At 39.2% G+C, this 25735-nt stretch overlaps 1 protein-coding gene across 1 annotated transcript in view; it reads left to right on the top strand.

The window, feature by feature from the left end:
* MACC1 (MET transcriptional regulator MACC1) overlaps positions 1-25735 on the top strand; it is a 175514-nt gene that overhangs the window by 74913 nt on the left and 74866 nt on the right. The window lies entirely within an intron of this gene.

The following is a 25735-nucleotide window of genomic DNA, read 5'->3' on the forward strand; positions in this document are numbered from 1 at the left end:
ACAAATTTATTCATTTCTATGTGATATTAACAGATAAAATGATAGTTTTTAAAAAAAAAAATCCGGTAACAGTAAGCTCATAAATAACTGATCATTGAAGCGGTAAACATTTTAGAGTCACCAAATGAGTCAATGACTGAATAGCAATTAGTTCAAACTCTTAACTTTTCAGAGTTTTAAGGAAGCTCTTTTTTTCCCCCACAGGAGGACACTTCACTTGAAAAATAAATGTCTATTGGCTCCTCCTATCCTTCTTCCCTCATTGTGAAAGAAAACCAAACAGTAAGTGACAGAACTCGCTGCTTCTGTCTGTGCCAACTCTTTCAGACCACACAGAGGCAAAAGCTAGATGATTTGGCAGAACTGTCTGACCTGAGGAGAGATCCAGCCCGGGGACCAGAGGAAGGGAAGCTGATAGTGCTGTCACTAGGCCGGGACAGAGGGACGGTTTCAGGCGGTGCTGGTGAACTGCCTGCACCCTGGGTGGGAGCAGACGGGTGGGGAATCTGCCCCTCTGAGGAGAGAGAGGACATGCTGGTGTCGGGATAAAATGGAAGTTGGCATTTTAGGGAGTTATTGAGACCACAAAGATTGCTTGTGGATGGAGAAAAGACATGGGGGTAGGATGCTTACGATCGGTTGTAGGTTGCTTTAGATACTTGATGCTGCCACTTTCTAGGACTAAGGCCATATAAAATAATACTGTTAGCACATTTTGTTGGGATCAAGTCCTAACTTAAAAACAAACCAAAGCATTAAAAAAAGAACTTGATACAATGATGCATTCCAGAATAACACATCTTTGTTTTATGGTTGACTTAGAAGAAATTTTTCATATGTAAGGTAAGGCAGATCCTATAAAGCCATAGCATTATTGTTATGGTCTTTAGAAGTAAATGTAATATCATTTTAAAAAATGTGTAACCCTATGCATTCTTTGAAATGGAGATAGTAATCTTAGTTAACTTTTATTGAACACTTAATATGATCCAGGCACTATGTTTAGTGTTTTATTTTCTCTTCAGAATTCAAAACAAAATCTTAGGGAGGTATTGTTTATATTGTGACTTAATAGAGAACATTGAAGCATAGAGGAGCTAAGGTAATTTGTTCATAGTCACATATAGAGTGGATACCAGATCTGGGATTCAGATTCATGTGTGATTCTATCATCAACGATTTTACGTAGGATTCTCAGTTGCCGATCTAGTCCTCTTCAATTGTTTCTTAAAGGCAGATTAGAACTACAATGGTAAACCGCTGCATACTCACTGAAATGACTGAAACTGAAGGCCGACAACGCCGAATGTGACTAGGATATGATGCGTCTGAAACTCTCCTACACTGCTGATACAGGAAAGGGTGCGACCTATTTGCAGAACAGTTTGACACTTTCATGTACAATTAGCATACAATCAGCAACCCTACAGTTAATTCCTAGGTATTTGCTAAGAAAAATGAAAATGTACCTGTACACAAATATTCACATCAGCTTTATTTATAACATTCAAAATTTGGAAACAATCCAAATGCCCATCAACCAATGAATTGATAAAACATCTGTGATGGGCACCTACAATGGAATATCACCCAGCAGTAAAAAGGAATGAACTACTGACACAAAAACACAGGTAAGTCTCAAAAGCATTATGGTAAGCGAAATAAGACAGACAAAAGAGTTCAGATACTGCATGATTTCATTTGGGTGAAGTTCTAGGGTAGGCAACATTAATCTACAGTAATATAAAGTAGATTAGTGGCTGACTAGTACTGAGAAAGAAGGGATAACTTCACAGGGACGTGAGCGAAATATTAGATAATATAAATGCCCCACGTCTTCCTTGGGGTGGTGGCGACACAGGTTTATATAATGTCGAAAGTCCTTGACCTGTACCCTTAAAATAGATGCATTTTATTTTATATAAATTATTCCTGAATAAAGTTGATTTAACATTGTGTTGTTTCCTATAGTTAAACCCCTACTGCCTAACGATTCCCAGCCTTTACTTTTTGAACTTCCTGCCTGTTCGTCACGTGTATGTGTGTGTGCCTGTTTGGTAGCGTGTATTAATTTAGCTATGAGATTTTGTCCTTACCTGCTTATAGACTACATTCACTTCACAAAATCGAATTACACGTATATATTTTTCTGTTTGTTTGTTCAGTCTTCTTCTGCTGACTGAATCAGTTATAACAATTTTTGTTAATCTGATTTTGCAGAAAACTATGCACCCTGCCAGAGTTGTTAAAATGCAGTGCATAATGCCAAATAGTCACACATAAGTAAAACAACAATTTGAATCAACCCTTTATGTTTGTTGCATCTCTGGTAACCAAAAAAACAACTAAAAAACAGCAACAACAAAAACCTCTCAAACTAGCCCTTCACCTATATGAAACCATGGAAAACGAATCCTTAACGGTAATCTTGAAATTTTAATTCTTGAATTACCTTGTATTTCAACTTTAGTTTTGCAAGTTTTGGTTGCAGTTAGAAGTCAATGTGCTATATTAGGAAGAATTTAAATGTTGAAGTCCAGTGACCTGGCTAGAATTTGAATTTGAATTTCACCACTTACCTGCAGGGTGACTATGGACAACTACCTAAACTTTTTGATCATCAATTTATGTATCTGAAAAATAGAGATAATTTCACTGGATTGCGAAAAATAGGAAAAGTACCTAGCATATAATCTATACTGATATCTAATATTCCTGATTGCTGTTATTTACAGCATTAAATGTAGTATGGTAAGAAGAATGCTAGTTTTAAAGTTATAATCCTAGGTTTAAGTTTCTATAGTTCACTTATCAGCTTGGGGCCTGTGGCACACTCCTGGGCCTCTTTGATTTTATTGATCATTTGTGAAATGGTTATAGTAATAACATTGGTTTATTGTGAGGTTTATATGAGACATGACAAACTGGAGTAATACCTGGTACAGAGTAGGAACCCATAAATGTTAATTGATTTAAAATCCAATATTTATTAAAACTTTCACATAAAGTGTTTGATAACTCTATTAAGTAGAATATTAATAATCAAATACCATTCACCAATGATGCCTAAATATAGGTATTTGCACAAACTTAGCTTAAGAAAGAAAACACTGAGGTCATAAACTGAAGTTTTATTATTTTATCCAAATATTCAACATTTTAAAAATACAGCTAAGTAACTGGCCAAATAATGAAGAAGGCATTTTAAGATCCTGTACTCCAAATGCTCGTTCATGTTTGCCATTAGTTAGATGTCTATGAAGGTCTAGAAGGTGGGAAACAGAAGGCCTTGCTGCTAAGAATAGCACAGCACTGATCAGTTCTTTTGACAGCACAACTGCCTCATCATAACTTGGTTATTAAGCAGATGAATTAAGCAGATGTCAAAATAGACTTGAAGCTCCAGGGACTCCAGCTCTATGAAACTATTCAAAATACAAATTAAAATGACATTTTGCATGATCGGAATAATGTTATGAATTATTGCCCCACTGGGAATACCTTCTTCTAATAAATAACAGATAAAATAAATGAATACATATAATAAATAACAGATAATGCATCTTGTTTGAGAACAACAAAGTTAACTCTAAGAAAATAAAGCATAATAATAAAATCATACATTCTTAAACAGTGAACATAGAAATATTAACATATTTTCCTGTAAAAGTGAAAGTAGCAACACACCTTCTAAACCTTTGAATGAGAAAATAATATATTATTTGACTTGTTTATTTGCTTGACACAAGGCCAAACAGACTCAACAAAAGGTCAACATTTCTGCATAATACTCTATTTGCCGACCTGCAGGTATAATTATTCTAATTTGGGAATCAATATACGATTGGAGGTCAAGAAGTGTCAGCCCATCATGGTTTTTAGTTAAATATGCGTGTACATGGGAGACCTTTTAACTTCCAATTGCTTATCTTTTGCATTTAATTAGGAAAGATGTTCTACCATTTTTTAGTCTTGTTTGGAAATTTCAGTTTATTTTATATAAAGTGATAGAAATATAACTACTGGTATTTAAAATAATATAGATTGATTCAATCAAATGTAGTTTAAATAATAAGTTAAGTCTCACGTATAGTTATTTTCTAAATAAATTATCAAAGCAATAGCTCTGTCATCATTCATATTATTTCCATCTCTCATTGTCTCTGAGAATTGTCAAAAGTTCAAACTACAGCACAATATATTAGAGAATACAGGGCCTTCTAGTTTCGTCATGGATAGGTTACACAATAAGCTAGTCATAAAGCATTAATAAATCATAAAAAGAAATAAATATATCAGAAAAAACTGAATAATAACAAAAGAACAGTAGCTAGATAAGGTTCCATGTAAGGAGCAGAGTTATAAATGCATTATGTGGAGAAAACCCATTGTTTCATATATCTATGTTGTGTCTCATAAGTTTTATAACTACTTGACATGTAGCATCCTTTTGACTATTGTGCAACTTTTTAGAATAGTTACTTGCCCAAGATTACCAGCTATAATTGGTAAAGTTTTCATTAAAACCAAAATATTCTGATTTTTTGTTTACTGGTTTTTTTTTAATCCTCACCCAAGGACATTTTTTCATTGCTTTTAGAGAGAGAGGAAGGAAAAGAGGAAGGGAGAGCTACATTGATGAATCACCTCACCTGTGCACTGAAACGAGATCCTTTGCACCAGGAAGAGGGGTCAGGTCCACAACCTAGGTATGTATCTTCATCAGGAATCGAACCTGCAACCCTTTGGTTAGGTATGACCCTCTAAGCAGCTGAGCCACATTGGCCAGGGCTGTGTTTACTGTCCTTTCTGCTACCTTGAATAAAGTCAAAATCATGCAGAACTGGGGTTGCTTATTTAACCAATTGATTATTCATCTTTTTTAAAATAGAAAATTTATGTTCATTAAATAATTTGGGGGGGTTCAAATTTACTATCTAGCTAGTAGTTTATTGCTTATGGTCATAAACATTTATATTCAGTAAATCTACTGTTTCTTATATTTGTGCCTCAAATGAGAATGTCTGATCTTTGAGGCACTGTTTACATTTGAATAATGGAGCTATGTTAACAAATTTACTTACCACGATGAACGGTGTGTAAAGCTTCACTTATGACATTTGTATAAACTAAAATCAACCATGTTTTGCTTAAAAAAAGGATTTTTACTAGTTAAAACAAAAAGTTAATGGATTACCTATGAACAATCGACATATAATTCAATAACCCTGACTTCTGACTAATTCTACAAGAATTTAAAATATGTAGACAACTATTGCATTTTTCCTGCATCCATTTCCCTTTGTTCTGATGTAAAAGCATCTTGACTTTCCTTGGGGAGCCACACCTCCCTACTTTAGCCGAGGCTGTAGAAATGGTCACCGTAGGCCTGGTCAATCAAAATCTTTTAGGTGATAAAAGGAAATGAGAGGGCTTCCTCACACTGGGATTGCTAAAATGGAAGAAACTGGACCTAAACCTGCTGGGGCCATCTTGCTACTGGGTGGAGAGAACTGGGTAGAGAATTAAATCAACATAGAGGAAAGGAAAGCCGAGAAATGGAGTGATATAGATTCCTAACAGCATTTCTTTCTTTTTTATTTTTTAATTATTTTATTGTTGTTCGATTACAGTTGTCTGCATTTTCTCCCCACCCCTCCTCCCAACCCCATCCAAACCCACCTACCTCCCTTGCTTCCACCCTCCTACTTGGTTTTGTCCATGTGTCCTTTATAGTTGTTCCTGAAAACCCTTTTCCCCACTATCCCCTCCCCCTCCCCTCTGGCTATTGTTAGATTGTTCTTAACTTCAATGAGTGGTTATATTTTGTTTGCTTTTCTTTTGTTGATTATGTTCCAGTTAAAGGTGAGATCATATGCTATTTGTCCCTCATTGCCTGGGACAAATTTCACTTAGCATAATGCTCTCCGGTTCCATCCTTGCTATCGCAAAGGGTAGGAGTTCCTTCTTTCTCTCTGCTGTGTAGAATTCCATTGTGTAAATGTACCAGTTTTTTGATCCACTCATTTGCTGATGGGCACTTAGGTTGCTTCCAGCACTTGGCTATTGTAAATTGTGCTGCTATGAACATTGGGGTGCATAGGTTCTTTTGGATTGGTGCTTCAGGGCTCTTAGGATATGATCCCAGCAGCAGAATTGCTGGGTCAAAAGGCAGTTCCATTTTTAGTTTTCAGAGGAAATTCCATACTGTTTTCCACAGTGGCCTCACCAGTCTGCATTCCCACCAACAGTGCACTAGGATTCCCTTTTCTCCACATCCTCACCAACACTTGTTTGTTGATTTGTTAATGATGGCCATTCTGACTGGTGTGAAGTGGTATCTCATTGTGGTTTGAATTTGCATCTCTCTGATGGCTAGTGATGCTGAGCATCTTTTCATACGTCTCTGGGCCCTCTGTATGTCCTCCTTGGAGAAGTGTCTGTTCAAGTCCTTTGCCCATTTTTTAATTGGGTCCTAACAGCATTTCTTCACACCAATTGCATTCTGCTTTACTTTTGGACTTTAGTGAAATGAGCCAATATTTTATGTATGTATATATGTATGTATGTATGTATTTTATTTACCTATTTATTCTTTGTTAAAATCAGTCAACTTTCTCCATTTCAAATAGTGTCAGAAGTATTACCATATTCAATGTGAAAATTAAGAGACTTTATGAAAGCAATGACTATACTTTCTTTTTTCTGCCCCCCCCCACAGTTTTACTGAGATATAGTTGGTGTATAACACTGTGTAAACTTAAGGTGTGTCATGTGATGATTTGATATATGTTCATGTTATGAAATGATCACTACAATATGATTATTTAACATGTCCATCACATCACGCAGTGACATTTTTTGTTAGGAGAACATCTCAGATGTACTCTGTATGCCACTCTGTATGCCACTAATACAGTGTTATTAACTATCATCACCATGCTGTAAACGAGAACTCCAGAATTTACTCATACTTGGAAGTTTATACACTTTAACCAAAATGTCCTCATTTTCCCCAACCTGGCAACCACTGTACCACTATTTTTGTAGGTTTGACTTTTTTTAGACTCCACATATAAATGAGATCCTTCAATATTTGTCTTTTTCTGTCTGACTTATTTCACTTAGCATAATGCCCTCAAGGACATCCATGGTGTCCCAAAAGGCAGGATTTTCTCCTATTTAAAGGTCAAATGATATTTACATACACATACATATACACTGCCATATATATGTGTATATATATTCTATTAATCATGTTTTCCTTATGCATTCATCTGTATGTGTGGCCCTTATATATGGCCCAACGATGTGTGTTGAAGGAAACAGGTTTGTATTAACAGGATTTCAATTTTGAGGGGAGGCTGAGAGCTCCTGCACTGAGCCCGTCTCTCCCACAAGACCCAGAACTTCTCTTGCTCCCAAAAAGACTACAAACCAAAACCGTGCCCAGAAGTTTCCCATTTCCTTATCTGTCCTTAAGCTGGTCACACAAACAGATCTTGATCCTCTCTGACATGTGCACTTGTGGGTTTGAGAGTCTCCATCTTCTTGCAGGAACTCTCTCTTTCAGGGTCTGAGGTGCACTGAAAGAGCCCCCATGTAGCAGTCCAGGCCCCATGTGCCACGCTGCACTGGATCATAGTGTCCCAGAGGCTGGAGCCCAGCAAGGCACTGATTCCAGCATCGTGCCCTGCCTCCAGGAATGGGCTTCCAATCATGCAGGGCCTAAGCCCCTGGTGGGCCCGGAATCTGCCTGTTCCCATGAGTGTTCCCATCCATGTGTGCCACAGGGCCAGAGACCCAGAATGTACAAGGACTGAAAGCCCAGAATGAGCAAGAGTTCTGAACCAAGAGAGAGAGACCCCCAAACCAAGGCCCAAAAGCCCCGTACCAAGGAAAGAGAGACCGAACCAAGCAAGAGTGAGCTTCTCTGCACCTTTGCTTTAAAAAGGAGCCCTCCCAAAATCCCTCATGCAGGAAGCGATGTGTAGGAGTGTCCAGCTTTCCAACCATGTTTCCCTTTGCCCCTCTTTCCATGCATGGGCAGAAGTTTCCAGTCACCCTTGGTGGGGTGCCCAGCTCCCACAGCTCCCACAAGCACTGTGTGGGAGCCTTGCAACCCCTGCCTGGCTGTGTAATGCGTGGCTCAACTGCTGGCACATGATGTCCGCATAGCCACTTTGTCTTTGTTTCCAGTTTGCCTGGGGCAGCAGCCTCCTTCCACAGCCCCTTCTTTCGGGCAGGCAGGACTGCTTTAAACTGCTACTTCAGCAGCGTTTCCCACCCCCCACCAACCGTTTTGCTGGACTTGGGGTACAGTCTCCCCTGTTCTCCAGGGATCCCAAATCTTACCTACCCTGTAACACTTTGCCTATTTTAAAATCAGATATTTTTTGTGCTATTGATTTGTATGAGTATAGCATCTATTTTGGGCACTAACCCCTTCTCAGATATATGATTTACAAATCTGTTCTCCCACTATGTAGGTTGCCTTTTCATTTCGTTGGTTGTTTCTTTTGCTGTGTAGAAGCATTTTAGTTTATATACTCTTATTTATTTTTGCTTCACTGCTTGTGCTTTTGGTGTCATATCCAGGAAATCATTGTTAAGTCCAATGTCAAGGAGATCCTGTTCCATTCTTTTGCATGTGAATATGCAGTTTTCCCAACACCATTGATTGAAGAGTCTGTCTTTTCCCCCTTGAGCATTTCTAACTATCTTGTAAAATATTTGTTTCCCATATATACATAGGTTTATTCTGGGGCTCTCCATTATGTTTCATTGGTCTTTGGATCTGTTTTTTGCCAATAGTATATCATTTTTATTACTATATCTTTGTAGTGTAATTTAAAATCAGGAAGCATGACACCTCTAGCTTTGTTGTTTTTCTCAAGATTACTCTGGCTATTTGGAGTTATTAGTGGTTGCATATGAATTTTAGGGTTGTTTTTTTTCTATATCTATTAAAAATGCCATTGGAACTTTGATAGGGATTGCTTTGAATTAATAAATGGCTTTGGGTATTATGGGTATTTTAACAATATTAATTTTTTAATCTATGAACATGGGATATTTTTCCACTTATTTGTGTCTCCTTCAGTTTTTTTCATTAATGTGTTATAGTTTTTACCTCCTTGGTTAATTTTATTACTAATATTTTATTTTCTTGATGCTACTGTAAATAGGATTTTTCCTTTATATATTTTTCAGGCAGTTCATTGTTGGTACATAGAAATGTAATGGATTTTTACATGTAGATTTCTTTATCCTGAAACTTTACTAAATTCATGTAAGTGTTCTAAGTGTTGAGAGCTTTTACCTCTATATTCATCAGTTCTGTTGGCCTATAGTTTTCATCTCTTGTAGTGTCCTCATCTGACTTTGGCATCAGGGTATTGCTGGCCTCATAAAATGATTCTTAAAGTGTTCTCTCATCTTCAATATTTGGAAGGGTTTGAGAAGGGTTAGCATTAATTATTTTTTAATATTTGGTGAAATTCATTAGAGATGCCATCTGTTTCTATTAATGGTATCCCGTAATTCACCTTTTTTTTTTTTGTTTTGCTCCTGACTGGCAATTTCAAATGACTTATCTTCTAGATCATTAATTTTTTTTCTGCTGAGTGGAGTCTGTTGTTGATGCTCTCTATTGAATTCTTCAGTGAAGTCATTGTATTCTTCAACTCTAGTATTTTTGCTTCTATTTCTTTGTCAAACTCTCTGTTTGTTCATGCATTTTTCCCCTAATTTGTTAAGTCATTTGCGTTTCCTTTTACCCTATTGAAATCTTGAAGAGGATTATTCTGAACTTTTGTCAGGCAGTTTAGGGATCTCCATTTATTTAAGGTCAATCACTGAAGCTTTATTTATTTCCCTTAATGATGTAATGTTTCCTTTATTAATCATAATCCCTGTGGTCTTGCATTGTCTGGACATTTCAGGAAGCAGGCAGCTCTTTCAGATTTTACAGACTGGCTTAGGCAGGAAAATCCCTTACAAGTCAGAGATGCTATTCAGAGGTTCTGGGTGGGCTGACTGGTGTCTTCTGTGAGCAGACTTGCTGCTGGAGTCTGGGCAGGCTGTTCTGAACCTGGGTCAGCAGGTGAGCGGGCCTGGTGATTGAGTCCACATATGTGTGTCTGGATCCTGAGTCCTCAGGACTCAACTAAGTGCAGGGACATACTAAGGATGGACCTGATGTCTGTGTCTCTAGGGCCTGCCCTACTCCTAGGGCAAGTCTCAGGCCTGGGGCCATGGGAATTGGCCTGTAGCCTGAGGCCTCAGGGGCCAGCATGAAGGTTTGGGCTATGGGAACCTGTGTGTCACTTGGGTGAGCTGGGATCTTGAGATTGGAGTAATTGGTCTGGCACTGTCACCATGGAGCCTGGGTTTGGAGGAGCCTGCCTGGGGCTACAGGAGTTAGTCTGGCATTGGTGCAGGTGGGTGCTGTGGTTCAAATCAGGTGCTCATTTTACTCTCCCTCCTCCACAGGAAGGGTGTCTCTCTCTGCATTGGGCTGCCCAGGCTTCAGAGAGAGTGATGGAGGTAATATGAACTTTCCTACTCTCTTCAATGCATCTTATGTCTCTCCTCCGTCCAGAAGATGTGGTTCCTCTCCCAGAATGCTTAGCTCTTATGGAGATGTCTTCATGCCTGGATAGTTTTTCAAATTGATGTTTTGGGGAGGACATGAGCATTGGGACTTCCTATACTACCCTCTTGCTGACATCACTCTCCATTTGTGAGCCTCCAAAATACTATATCCTAAGATAGCTTCCAGCCAGGAGCAATAAGGATCTCAGAAGAAAGTTTAGAAGTATATTAGCAAAATCAAGGTTGGTGGGAAAGGGAGGGAGTTCTTTAATGGCTATCCAGAAGAAATTTTAACTCTATTAAGGAACCCCTTAACAAAGGGGTAGTTTCTAAATGTTAAATCTACTTTCAAAAGATAAAGATTTGATTTCCATTTCAGGCCAGATGGAATAATAGGGACTGTATTATTTTCTCACTTGCCTTGACCTTATTCCTTGAGGTACTACCACACCATCACTCTCCCTCATCCTACCCTGTTCCAGGGTATTCTTCTTTTTCCACCCCCCCACATTGAAAGACAACTTTCTCTGATGCATAAGAAGAGTAGTCTTAGAAACCTCCACACTGAAGCATTTCACATACTAGCTCTTTCTCATCCTGCCTGACTACCTCACTGGAATGGAGGAAGTAAAAGGAGGTTAAAGCTGGAGTGACCTGGTTTCTTAACTATAGTAGATTAACATAACCATTTGTTAAGAGGCAGAATAAATGAATGAGTAGGGATAAGGTAGTATTGTTGATTCTTCCTTCACAGTGTTTATGTTGTTGTTGCATTTTTGACTCTGTCTTAAAACTTGCTTTGGCTGTGGTAAACATTGAGGATGGTTCACTGATATTCCGTTGTGCACACTTGTACAGCCATACAGACCGTGAGCAGGTCCTCAGAAGTACCAGCCTATCTTTCAGTTTCTGGAGTTTGCATATGTTAGTGCCTCCTTATAAAATATTCTTTGCCTCACTTTTTACTTACCTATCTTCTAGCCTTCCTCCATATATCAGTTTAGATATCACTTCCTCCAGGAAAGCTTAGAGCTCAAGTTTGGCATAGATGTTACTTCTATACATTCCTAAAATATTCTCTGTTTACATTTATTGTAGCCTTATGATTCTGTGTTGAAATTTCCTTTTCTTTTCTGATTCTCCTACTGAATGTTAAGCTCCTTTGGGCCAGGATTGTATCTTGTTCACTCTTGTATACCCAGTGCTTAACATACTGCCTAGCACATGGAAGCTACTAGTCCAAGGTTACATAGTGAGTGGCAGATGTGGGATTCAAATTCAGCTCTATGCCTATGAGGCTTTGTGTGTGTGTGTGTTGTGCTGAGAAACACTACCTCTCCCTTCCAAAGACACTCACCTAAACACGTAACTATTAAATTGTAGTCTTGAAAGGATGGCATGGTTCAGACTGTTAATCTTTGTCATGGAAAGAACCACAGCTAAAGTAAATTATTCTAAATCTCTCCACTGAAGTGTGACAAAGTTGGCACCACCCGTGGTGTTTCTACTGCTGGGTGCTTTGGCCGAGGAATGGGCCTCCACATGCCTCCCGTGGGATGGACAATGATGACACCTAAGATCCAGCCATGTGGAATGAACATGTCACAAGTGAATTGCACAATTGTGTTCTTCTCCAATCAAATGATGTTATGCCATAAAATATATCTAGGATACGACTTGTTCATTTATGTGAGCATTTATGTTTTGTGGGAGTTTCTAATACTGAAAGGAATTACAGTTTAAATCTTTTTACTTAAGTGTATTTTAAGAAGTTTCATTATGTGTTGTAATTTATAATGTATCTGTGCTACAAGATAACGTGCCTTTTAGTCTCAACTGTAGTGTGAATTGTGCAAGAGTTTTTAAGTGTTTTTTTCTTCTTAATCATTTCAGTGTTCAACTTTCAAATTGTGATAGCATTACAGACCCTGCAGCTGCAGGGAGAAAAGAGAACTTGATGATAATTCCTACAGTTTACAGAGTATATTCTGTACCCTCATCAGTAAGAAAGTTTATTTGCAATCTAGATGGCACAGGCCAAACACATAATTTGTTTATTATAATTGTTCATCCTTTTTAATGTGTTTGATGTCTGAAAACTCTAATTGGCAAGTATCTACTTAGAGCAAAGGTAGTCAATCACGTGGTGTTTTAAATAGGAATTGAGATAAAAAATTTAAAGTAGGAGATTTGGCTTCAGAATACATATTTCTGAGATCTCTTGAAAGTCAGGTGACCTGGGGCCAGATGACTGGCATGCAGCATAATACCCTGGAGTGCAGTAGCACCGGCCTGTGTCCTTTCAGGCACAACTACCGGTCCTCCCCGACACCCACGTGTTTCTCCTGTTTGTATTACCTCCTGGGCCCTCTCGGCATCCATTTCTTCCCATCTGGACTAAAGTATTGCTGTTTGTACAAATAATGATAACTTTTCAACCAATCAAATGGATCCAAACAAAGTCTGTTTTCCAGACTAATAGCTATTGAGTTCTTTAACCTCTTTTAAGTGTTGAGGAGTGTTTTTTAAATATAAGATGACATCAAAATGGGAATAAGTGAACATTTGGCCAATATTATTTTTTATATGACTTCATTTAGTTTAGTAAGAATTTATTGAACATTATGGAGCCCTGGGGATACAGACATCCTTCTTCAAGTAACTAACAGACAATTTTTGCCTGTGTCAGTCAGCTGCCAGCAAACCAGTGTTAGGGTTGTGGATTTGAGATTGGGTAGATTGAAACCTGTTAAATAAAAGAGTTGAAAGTATTCAACTCTTTAAAAGCTAACTATTTTATATATTATTAAATTTTAGAGAGAGAGAAAAAGGGAGAGAAAGAGAGAAACATCAATTTCTTGTTCCATTTATTTATACATTCATTGGTTGATTCTTGTATGTGTCCTGACCAGGAGTCGAACCTGCAACCTTGGCATATCGGGATGATGGTCTAAGCAACTGAGATACTTGGCCAGGGCCTAAGGCTATTTATTTAAAAATGTGTTAATTCACAAATAAAGGTAATAGAGTTATCATCAAAATTAAAGAAATCATAAATCCTTAAATTATATTCTTTTATTTTGAAAAATACTTGTTTTATGAGGAAGGATTTTTCTTCTTAGAATAAAAGTGAGTCCTTGAAAAGTAAGGTTCACTTGTTCTCTCACTGAACATAGTTATAAAAAGTAGGTCATTGCTTTCCACACCAAATTAACTAAATATGTTAGCCTTGACCTTAAGAAAACACATTGTTAATGCTAAAATGGTCACGGTGTTCTTCATTTATTCCTTAGTTGGGAAAGAACTGTTTACATGTTCTTTGTCCTGATTTATTGCCTTCAGAATGCTTCACTGTTTCTTCCACTTTCAAGACAGAGCACAGAGATTTGCCAAATTCTGGTACCAACTTTCCTGGCTGTGGCCCTTATGTGGTATTTTGACTATGGAATTCCTCAGTAGTCTGATCTAATTCTCTACAATCACGGCAGCATAATGAAATAAATCCAGAATGAATAGACAAAGTTAAAGTAGTTATTGCATGAAGTCTATCAATTTAGTTTTTTACTCCAAACCTCACTTTCCTTTCTAAATCCTGTTGTCCTTATAACCAATACCTCTTCTCTATTAGACGGCACTGGTCTCTTAGGTAAGTAGAAATTTTATACTCACTGGTATTTCCCCATAGCCACGGGGACTTTTGTGAAGCCTCTAACAAAATCGGCACACACAAAATCATTATCCATTCAGTGAATTCTTATCCATTCAGTGAATTCCTGACTTTCTGACTTCTGCTTTCACCATTCCGCCAGTAGATTCAGGTTAGCTGAGGCCTCTAAGAAGATATACATTGTCAAGTTCAACAAAGCCTCCTCAGTCTTTGTCTTCCTTGACCTTTCCAGTATTTGACCCTCTCCTTGAAACTTCTGTTCCCTTGTGTGACATGACAATCTCCTAGTTTTTGTTTTCCTTCTTATTTAGTTTTTTTTTTCTCCCACCAATTTCCCTTCTTTTGCCTATCCCTTAAATAAAGTAAAACACATTTTATTTTTGGACCTTTCATGTACTAACCTCTTCTTTGATGGATCTGCCACATACTTATTGCTAAAGACACACTCCTATGTCACTAGCTCCCAAAGCTGTATCTTTAGTCTAGATCTTTCTTTCTTGCCCCACATTTTTATGCCCAACCCCTAAATACACATATTTATGTGGACTGCAGTATGTCAAATTCAACCCATATTTTTGCACTAAAGACTGACCTTTATTTTTTATTCCTGATCCTGGGGAAGAGTATCTTTATATACATAAAAACTCAAGATGAGGCCTGGGACTAATCCTGATCAGCTTTTTCTTAATCTCGAGTTCATTCATGTACTCCAGGGAGGTGGAGAGCACTAACTTTCTGTTCCAACAGCCTGCTGTCCACCCCACCTGCTGCCACCTTGGAATGTGCTCCCCAAATCTTTCACCTTGCCAACCTAATTATTCTTAGGATCTGACCTTGGGCTTTTCCACCTTCACTGAAGATCCAGCCAATGATTTCTTAAATTGTTAATATGTTCTCATTACTCTAAATAAACAAACAAAAAGCCTTTCACAGGCTCATTACCTATAACAGAGGTTTTGAAACTTTTTTTTCTATAAAGGGAATATTAAGGGGAAGCCTACACAGACAAAAGCTAAGAAGACTTTATTTCCCAGCAGGTGCTGCAGAGACTTTTAATTTGAAAACAACTGGACTGCAATATGAGATACAGATTTGTCCATATGACAAACAACGCCTCCTTATCTTACCTTTCCGGCTTTTCATTGAGCTTTCTGGTGAAGGAAGCCTATTATCAAAACAAATTGCAATCTGAACCAATGGGATAATAAATGGGAGGAAATAGCTCTATATTTTCATATGCTTACTTTTATGTTTCCATAAGCCTTAATTAAAAAGCTAAATTAGCAATACTTCAAATTATAAATCAATAACCATATATTTTAAATACTTATACTATAAACAACTTCATTATTTTCTATAATTTTAATGAGATTCTGCTCTGAGTACTTACCAATTTTATTTTGCAGAACAGAGAGTCAAAAGAGGAAACTCAGATTTTTTGTAGATCATAATCACACAAAAGAGTTACCTCACTGCTCATCCTGTCTTTCTCTCCGCCGGCCATCGGTAACTCCCTAGGTGTAAAGCTTTGTTTGAAGACACTGAGCGTCTTTCCATCTCCCCATCTGCTTCTTACCACCCCGCCCCGCCCTATAACCCTAGTCCATAAAATAAAAAGTCTGAGTCTGCTAATAGGCAGTCAACAAGGTGGAATTTTTAGTGAACTGCATCAAGCGCAGCAGAGAAAGGGCTTCTGTTATCATCCACGTCATCCATGGGAGATAGGAAAGCCACATACCTTTTGCCTAAATTTTCACATTCAGTTGCAGAACCAAGTCTAAAATCTAGACCTCCAGGCTAATATTCATGCCACACCACATTGTTGCTCATATTGAGATCAACCAGTGATTTGACTAGAGTCTGGGCTCTGCATAAAAATATAGTGCCTCAATAGTTCACAAATATTAATGGCATATTTATTCATTCCACAAGTATTTACTGAGCACCTATTATGTGCTACAGACATAGCTATGAATGAAATGGACAAGTTCCTTGCGTTCACAGGGCTTAAAGTCTAATAAGGGGGGATAGACAGTAAATAAACTGACAAATCTATAATGTAATAATAGGTACTTAAAGCAGGATAAAAAGATGGAGTATTTTAGAAAATAACTTTGTGATTGAGTTGTTTGTGTTTCTTTTTCAAGTGAAAATGGAACTGATATATTTTTGGGAGGTATAAACAGAAGGTATGCTTTTATCCATCTTGGCCCTAGGACTTGATTCCATGTATTCACACACTCATGAACACACAAACACAAAGTGTGTTAGTGAGCTTGTGATGAGAATGGCTTTTCTGATGAATTGTTAAAATGCAATTTTAAATACAGATGTATCTCTTCTTATTGTGTGTGTTGCAATTTTACTTCAATTGATTTCAAAGACATTGTCACCTGACAATGTTAACACATCTAACTGTTGAGGCAAACTTTGAAAGGCCAAGAGATATAGAAAAAAATACTACAAGATGACTTTGCAAAACAGAAAACACACAGGGTCCTCAGCACAACTGTGAAGGAGCTTTCCTATCCCTGGGGAATTCCAGTGTGCTGCAAAGAGGTACGTTTCCTCTTATGCTCTCTCTCATCCTCTTTTATTAGGAGAGAAAATGATGGTGTTCATAACTCCTAGTGGACACGAGGCAAGTGGCAAATGTTTTCTTTCCCTGATTCTACTTTTTTCAAATGCCTGGGAATTTCCCTCTACAATTGAAAAAAAAAGAACATCAAATTGGTAATAGCTAGTATCAAGCTCTGACTGTGTCCCAGGCACACGGAAGTACTAATCACTAATAACTTCCTGGTATAGTACATATATGAAGTACTTTACATGAGTTATTTCCTTTAATGAAAACAAAACCCCCATGAGTTAAACATTATTTTTCTCTCTCTTTTTTTAAAGATTTTATTTATTTATTTTTAGAGACGGGAAGGGAGGGGGAAAGAGAAGGAGAGAAACGTCAATATGTGGTTGCCCCTTGTGTGCCCCCAACTGGGGACTCGGCCTACAACCCAGGCATGTGCTATGACTGAGAATCGAACCAGCGGCCCTTTGGTTTTCAGGCCAGCACTTAATCCACTGAGACACACTACCCAGGGGAGTTGGACATTATTATGGTCATGTTGCAGGTAGGTGTCCTAAAGAGATTAAACATCTTGCTCAAGGTCATACATGTACTCAGGGGAATCAGACATGGATCCTAGCAAGGGGCCTTAGGGCCTCAAGTCTTTTTTTTTTTTTTTAATTCTCATCTGAGGATATGTTTTTATTGAGAGAGAGGGAAGAAAGTGGGGAAGAAAGAGAGATAGAGAGAGACAGATAGACAGACATTGATGTGAGAGAGAAACATTGATCAGTTGGCTCCCGTATGTGCCCCAACTTGATATCAAAGACACAACCTCGGTATGTGCCCTGACCAGGAATTGAACCCGGTGTTGAGTTGGTGTTGAGGATGCTCCAATCAATTGAGCCACCCAAACAGAGCTGCCCTTGACTCTTAAACACAGCCATCTGAATGAGTCTTTTATTTCTTAAAAATACACTTCTGGATCAGCTTCTAAGTGGAAAGTCAGAAAAAAAAAACTGTATGGAGTACAAGGCCCAGGATGCCTGAAGGGGGTCGTGGGTCGCAATCAGGAGGAAAGCAGTCTGGCGGTGGAAGAATGTTGTTTTTCTAAGTCTCTCTCTGCTCTTCCAGAGAAGTAGAACATAACAGCACAGGTTGATGTAAACTGAAACCTTGGAGAAAATTAGATAATTTTTTCTTTGCAGGAGTTTTTTTAGATAAGTACGTTCAGCAAAGCATTTATAGATTGTGTTTGGAAAGACCAGGGAAAAGCCTTTCAAATATCAACCAAAATCAAAAGGGTACTTGTGGTTGGTGGGTATGTGAGCTGTATAGCATGACTTTCCGGGCCCTGCTGCTTCTTTCTTCTGTGGCTTCTAGGAGTGAAATTATTCCCTTTTGCAAGCATTTCTCTGATGGCGCATTCATTACCTCAACCAATATTTATTGCACATCTACTTTACACCGAGCATGGAACTACGTGTTTGGAATACATAAAAATCAAGGAGCGAATTCTTGATTTAGAAGAGCTTGTGGAATGTTCCTTCTTCCTATGATCCTTTAACACATTTCATGAGAGTAAATTGTATGCGATATATGCTTGCTTCAGGCTTACAACCATAAACAAGGGAAAATACCTAGTGCTTCTGCACTAGGCATTCTAAAGAGGAGACAGGAAATACATAAACAAATACAGATAAATTCTGAGTATTGCTCTGATGGATTAAGTAGGGGCTATGAAAGAGGACAATGGAATGTCCCTTTTTGGAGGGGAGGTCAAGAAAACCTCTCTGAAGGGGTGACATATAAGCTGAGATGGGAAAATGAGTTGGGGACAGTCATTGAAAAAGCCAGTCATAAAGAAGTCCAGACAAAGGAAATGAAAGACTTTATGGGGGAAGTAGGGGATTTGGGAGGGGGGGGATTAACTGGCTTTAGGTAGATTTTAAAAAACCTTATTTGCAGAGACAAAACAACAGGTTTCAAAGACTTAGTCCTATGATTTGTTATATTTTCTTGTTTTCAAGACAATGAAATGAGCATTAAATAGACTGAAGATCCAGCAGGAGGCAAGAGGAAAAAAATTCTTCTCAAATTTTACCAGGTTGTCAAGATACTAAGGGACATATTGTATTTCCAGAATGCTCTCCGAAGACTAATATATCAAGTAAAATCTTAGGCTACACATTTTATACTTGCAAGAATGTTATTTTCCAACAGTAAATTGAGACACTGGGGATGGCAACTTTGTTATAAACAAGCACTTTGAAACTTCAATTAAAAGGTTTTATTGAAAATCTTTGTCATGACAATATCCCACTTAGTGTTTCAGTGAAGTCATTGCTGAGGTCAATATCTGTGGAAAAAATGATATAATTTTTGTTTCAGTTCAAAAATGACAGGAATAGATTTTCACTAATGATTACTTCCTTATTTTAACGAGGTACTTTTTAGTGTTGTCACCCTAAGATGCTGATACCTCATTACTTGGCAAATTTATATGGTCTTCAGACCTCTGAGGTATAGAATGAAGACTTTGTGAATCTAACTCAGTTTCATTCTCTATATGACTGATTGAAAATTAACTCACGAGGAACCACTAACAATGTGATTGAAAATATGGTCAGCTTCTAGGTTGTCAAAAGAATTCAATATATACACACACACGTGCACACATGCCCTAAGCACACACACGTGTGCATACACACACACACACACACGAAAGCCTTGTTTTCATTGAGTGTGGACATAGGAAGGACAAGAGAGTAACAGGATCAACCTTCCTGTTTTGTGCTTATAGTAGGTGAGCCTGTAGTCAGAATATTCTTCAAAGAACATTGGAATGTGCCCAGATTACTCCACAATACTCTCTTGTGTCTGTCTGCTGGGGAAATGGCTCCTATAAGGGGCCAGAGGGGAGCACTGTCTGCGAATCTCTGTTTTTTGTCTCTCCTTTCTTTGATGCAACCTCAATGCAATTCTTTCTCTGATACTTAATTCTCTATATCCTTGCTTCTCAGGGTGAGGTCCATGAACCAGCAGCCTCACCTTGGAGCTTGTTTGAAAGGAAAAATGTAAGCTCCACCCCCAGACCTGCTGAATCAGAATCTATGCTTTCTAAAAATTCTTGTTCATTCTATTACAGTTGTCCCTATTTTCCCCCCTTTGTCCTCCTTTGGCTAGCCCTCTCCCCCACAGCCAATCAATCCCCACACCCTTGTCCATGTCCATGGGTCATTCATACATGTTCTTTGACTAGTCTCTTCCCCTTCTTTCCACCATCCCTTCCCCCTTTTCAACCATAAGCGTTATATGTACTTTCCAGTTTTAAACTCCCTTCTACATAGTTTCCCTAACTTGCAAAACTATCATCAGACCTTACCCCTGTTTTTTTGCTGTAATTATGTTTTTCCTTTCATTTCATGGCCACTTCATGCTGCTTCGTACATTGCCATTCCTTTCTGCTTTCCGCTCCATGACACCCTGGAATCTGGCTTCATGTCCATCTCTAATGCATGCATGAAAGTCATTGCCCCCAGCATCCTTCCACCTTATCTCACCTAGCACCCACCACTTCCCCCTTCTCAGATCATGGGGTTCACACCGCTCCCCCAGGGTGCAGCGGACCCTGGTTAAGTCAAATAGTTGATCACATTCCCCCTGGCCAAAGTGATTGGTGCCTACAACAGGATGGGCTTGTGACCAGACTTGCTTGGGACTTCTGGGGAGGGACGCTTTTTACTTTTACTTCTGTGGGGTTTCAGGATGACAGGATATGAGTTTGGGAGTTTCTCCTTCAATCCATCCTTTTTAGACCAGCTAGAAGTGACCTCTGCCCTGGACCCCTTGCTCTTGTCTTCTTCCTGCTGTGTGTTCTTCCCATTGGTCAAGGCATCTTCAAGGCCATGGGGGATGGACCAGGCAGAGCCCATGACACCCCCTTAGCCAGGGACTCAGGACTCTGGAATTCTCTGTCCAGTTGACCACATGCCTTCTTCCAAGCCTCCTGCATTTCTTGGGCTGCTCCTGAAGTGCTTCTTGCTGCTGCTGGTGTGTGTATTTATCAGCCTGAGGGGTGACTGTAGGAAGCTGGTGTGGGCAGAGTTGCTTCTGTGGGCTGTGCGTTCGCACATGTCTGTAAGAATCCCCTCGTGGCAAGGTGGAGCCACAGTGAAAAGAGAAGCAGCCACCGACAGCCATCACTATTCATTCACTGTTGGTAGCAGATGAGACTTATCCCCCCATCTGTGCTCTGTCACCAATGACTTTGCATTGCCACAGCTTTTCCTCTGTTTGCATGTTCTTTGGGGACTACGGACTTCCTTAAAACTTAGAAAACTCAGTTCTCAACTGAATGAACCTGAGAGGCACCCTAGATTCCTCCTTTGCCCTCAGGTCTCCCCCCTTAGGACCGTTCAGTTATAAATTGTTTTTAATCAGCAGTTTCTTTGGCCCCTTACTGTAAATGTCCTGGGTTACTTCAGTAGATTCCAAACTAGTCTGAAGTGCATTTTCTACGTAATCAAAAAGCTGAACTTCTAACAGGAAATCAAGTGTATATATATATATATATATTTCCACTCATTAACCATCAGCGCTTCCTCTTCACCTGTGGAATACACACAATCTTTTGATGGCTTACAAATCCCTCATACTCTGTGCCTTGATTACATGACCAGACTACTTCATTAACTCACCCCATATTTATTGTCTACTTTGTGGTAGGCAGGGTTACAGGCAGTGAGGATGAACAAGACAGGTGCCTGCTTTGGAAGAAGTACTAAGTACAAATCGTCGGTAAACAAATAAACAGAGAAGCCAATAATAGAAATTTTAAAAATATTTTAAAAGTCTGTTCACAGAATGAAACCGGGGTTATTTGCTGGAGAGTGGCAGGGTGGCTAAATTGAGTTGTATGGTTTGAAAAGCTTTGCTAGGGATGCGACATTTATTTTAAGCTGAGACTCGAATGGCTAAAACACCTCCACGCAGTGCAGCCGAGTGAGCCTCCTGAATCACGGCGCCTGCGAAGGCCCTGAAGGAAGAACTGCTGCCCACTCTTTGGTTCACGCTGTGTGCCTGAACCCAGCCTCACCCTTGCAGCAACTCAAGCAGGTTGTTACAAGCCTCTGCGGCTTTGTGCACACAGGCCTGCCTGCCAGGGACGCCCTGCCTTTCATTCTACCCAGCCAGTTACTACTCACCTTGCCAGCCCCGTGCCAAGCAGGTGAAGGTGCCCCTGCCCCTTTCCTTGCATGGATTTCCTCTATAATAATCCTGTTATGATATTGAAATTCTCTTAGAGGCAGAGAACATGTTGCATCACCCTGTTTTTCTAGAGCCTTGTATATACTAAACATGCAATGAATATTTATTTAAATGGATGAAGGAAATGTTCTTTTGAAACTCTTTCATCTGTTTAAATCCCCATGCCACTTTGTTCTAATTCTTTTCACATATCCTGTAACTTCCTTAACATTCTCTTTAGTGGGCTTTCTCTATTTTTCTCCCCATCTAGTCTTTAGGATTCTCTAGGGTTGATGACTTATTCACAGCTTTCTAGTTCAGACCCCTTGAATTTTCAGAACTTCAACAACCAAGTCTGTGTTTGTTCATTAAAAAATTTTTGTTTTCAATAAGATACTAATGTTTCCTTTTAAAATTCTTTATTCATATTAATTCAGTTGACTTTCAGTTTCTCGTTTCCTTCCTTGTCCTTAAGATCCTAAACATTATTGACAAAGACAGCAGGCAAAAAAAATCTAAGTCAGTATATATTTTTAAGGAATCTCTGGTATGTATCTACATGTGTGATAATTGCCAAATACCTTTGCGTTAGACATGCTAAGTGCTACCACGCCGTTCCCCATGCAGTGAGCACTTACTACACATTAACCATGTGAGGCACCAGGGCACGAGGAGAAGGGGGCTGGACCCAGTTCATGTGTCCCCTCCGCCGAGACACGTTTGGCATCACCTGTCTTCTTATGGCTTACACTTTTCCTCTAGTCATCAAGGCCATCAAGTCACCCCCTGATTTTTGAGCAACAGCAGTTGTCTCTGCCTCTCCTGGCAGGAGACGAGGCCGGGGATGATGGGAACCTTCCCAGCTCCCCTCCAGCTCCTGGTCTAATCTGGCTGCACCCAAGGAGGCTCGGGCTTGCCCAGTGGCTGCCCAAAGGGCCCAGGCAACACTCCCTGGAAGTATGGGAGTTAATGCCCTGTGGGGTGACTTGACTCATGAAAGACAGAGGAGGCAGATAAATAGATACATTATTCACCTTTCTTTTTTTTAGATCGCCTGGTCTGATTCCGTAACAAATCATATGGTATTTGCTTCACTCTTTTTATACAATCGTTTTACTTTCTCCTTCACTGTAGCTTCCTTGAGATTATGCTTCCCAATTAAATGTTTGTAGATTACCTTTGCCTCAGGCACTGTCTCTGAGAATCTAGGGCCCAGAGGCAAGAAACACCATTTTTCCACATAAGCTGATGATGTAGCTTAATAAACATAAACGCTTTAACAATAATTTTAAAATAATGTGGTAATAGCAATTCCATTGCCATGACAACACAGAAATGTATTCCTCAAAAAGGAAGGAAATGTCAGGTAGATTTCCCTGAGAAGGAGACTTTTTAGGAGAATGCATAGTTTTTGAAGCATGAATAAAGATGGGCAAGAAAGACAGAAAGAACAAACTGAGTGAGGGCAAAGTTGTATGAACAAATGCAAACCTGCATACAAGGAATAAGGGGTCCCGTACAGTGACAGCAGAGGGCACTCGGAGGGAACGGCTCAGATGAGCAGGGAGTGTGTGCGATTCAGACCGCGAAGTGTCCTGGATGCCACACTGAGGAGGAGCTTCAGCATTTCGCTCTATGTAGAACGGACCTTTCAAAACCTTTGAGCAGGGAGGTGATATGATCAGAATGTAAGTTATTGTTGGCATAAAGTATTAAGGAAATTTTTCTCCCTGGTCCTAGACAGAAATCATAAAATATTCCTGTGTTCAAAAAATACAGCTGATTTTGCTCTGTAATACTATTTTATTTGTGCCTAAGAAAACAATGAAATAGTTAAAAAATAATATAAGATATTGAAGGCAAGTAGCCTACTTAGGTGTCACTTAGTGCAGTCCACACGTGGCCATAAGCACCTAATCTAAAAAAGGGGAGGGACTAGGAAGGGAAGGATAACACCAGAAACGTTTGGCGACAGCATCAAGAGGACTTGTGGGGTGAAAGAGAGGGGTCCGTGGTGCTCAGACGGCAGCCAGGCAGCAGAGTGGGTGATGGTGTCATTAGCAGGGTGGAGGCCAGAGGGAGACACGATTTTGGAAAAGGAACTAATTTTATAATAACAGAGTTAAGTTTCCTAGTGACCACCTAGGTACCAGTTCCTAGAAATAGTTGGAAATACAAATTCAGACCTAAAGAATATTGCCAACCTACAGATAAAGTTGACTGCAGGCACTCACTGGCAATAGATTCCAAGGCTCTTTTAGAATAATCAAATTTGTAAATATCAATTTGGCATGTCAGCCAAGCCTCCATTTGTCCCACCCTCCTAGCTAATGCATTAAACTGCAATGGAAAGCTCTAATAAGCTTGAATACGGGTAGTGAATTGTATGATTGAGATGTAAATCCTCTAAGTCATTAGGTTCGCTCTCATCCGAGCATCTGGGTCCTTCATAGAACACAGGAGCCAGATACAGGCCTTGAAAAAAGAACAAGTTATTATGTTTTTGAGAACTTAAGGGCTCTTTATGAATATTCAAAATTGAGATGATTAAGAGTTATTTATAAATGTAGAAGACATTCATATTCAGATGATGAATGAAGGCAAAATAAACCAGGAAGAGTTTACAAAATGAAAATATTTATTAGGGATGGAAGGAAACCTCATAAACATTTATATTTAAGTAATGTGTGTCAATTTTATAAACAGCAATTATCATTTATTAAGACATTGTCATAACATGCCAGACACCGTTGTAGGAACTCCTCATGATAAAGTGTTATTGCCATTGCTTTTGGGCACAGAAGGGTCCGAGATCACATGGATCACGAGCCAGGTTTGGAACAGGCAGTGCTGGGCCTGCCCCGCACCTTTACCCATTATGTCATTTCACCTCCCTCCGTCTCTAAGAAAGCACCGATCATATTTACATTTGCCTAGCAATTTATATTTACCGATGCATGATATCATATTGACACAAAACAGGCCTCTAATTCATAAAATACAAGTATTATTAAGGAAACCGAGACTGAGAAGTTTTGTATTCTGTGAGGTTACACATCTTTTTCACAGCTGCCCTTGCGGGCAAATACTATCAAGGCTAGACAGTGCTTACTTCTTAGTAGAGAAAATGAAAATTCCAAAGGTACGTGAATCGGTGGGATGATAGCGTGAGAATACAATCTAGGAAGTGTGATTTTTACTTCCTAGATTTGAAATTAGCTCCAGCAGCTTCCCTGGAGTCTGTTCCCTGGGGGAGAGAGAGCCCCACGTGCCAGATTTGTCCGTTGAACAAGGTTTACCTCCACAGCTCACCAGAGGTATAAATGTGTTCCGTGGGGTTGAACTGGAGGAGAAAGTGCGGCAAGCCATTTTACCCAAAGCCTGCTAAGACTTGGTGGGCAACCTCTTCGACCCTCACTGCCCTGTGTAACCTGGCCTCAGGCATGTTTAGAAAATGGGCCCATTTTCTCTTTAGTGCTTCAGGGAGGTTTTCTTGGTCTCTTTGTATGAATGCAAAAGGAATTGATGACCCTTCTTCATAAAATGAGCTTAACTAACATTGTACCCTTAATGTTTTTATGGTTTAGTTACTGACAAACAATTATAGGAGAAGATGGTGGTTCATTCATTTATTCAACAAATATGCAAGGTCAGTAAAT

Source organism: Desmodus rotundus, chromosome 6 (genome assembly GCF_022682495.2).
Source record: "Desmodus rotundus isolate HL8 chromosome 6, HLdesRot8A.1, whole genome shotgun sequence".
Taxonomy (NCBI): Eukaryota; Metazoa; Chordata; class Mammalia; order Chiroptera; family Phyllostomidae; genus Desmodus; species Desmodus rotundus.